Here is a 426-nt window from a genome sequence, read left to right on the forward strand (position 1 = left end):
GGTCTAAACCCAGGCCAGAAAACAAGATTACAAATGGAGGCTCCACTTAGTTTAGGGCAAAACATGCCTCTAGATCAATTCTCAAAGCCCACTGGATTTGAATTCCTGATTTCTGACCATTTCCATAAAATATATTTATTCTCTCTTCCTCAGAAGCCAGCCCACCATCGTGACTATTATACATGCCAGATATTAAACATAAGTCAAAGGAAGAAACAATCTTTGCACTTTCTAATGAGCACCTATTTTTTCCAAGCTTTGTCGTCACAAAGGTTGTAACTAAACATCTCTCAAGAAGACAGTGATGAGTATGGTAGGGCAAGGCCCATTTGAGGTCTGGGGTTCTGGGGTAGAGATCTGTAATTAAGATAAAGTGCCCTACACTTGAAACAATCCACCCCACCACCCACCTCACCCTCAAATCCC

General features: G+C 41.8%; 1 protein-coding gene across 2 annotated transcripts in view; it reads right to left on the reverse strand.

The window, feature by feature from the left end:
* The window catches only part of ESR2 (estrogen receptor 2), a 46,314-nt gene that overhangs the window by 40,125 nt on the left and 5,763 nt on the right, over nt 1-426 (reverse strand). The gene's annotated exons all lie outside the window — the stretch shown is intronic.

Source organism: Pteropus alecto, unplaced genomic scaffold (genome assembly GCF_000325575.1).
Source record: "Pteropus alecto unplaced genomic scaffold, ASM32557v1 scaffold276, whole genome shotgun sequence".
Classification (NCBI taxonomy): domain Eukaryota; kingdom Metazoa; phylum Chordata; class Mammalia; order Chiroptera; family Pteropodidae; genus Pteropus; species Pteropus alecto.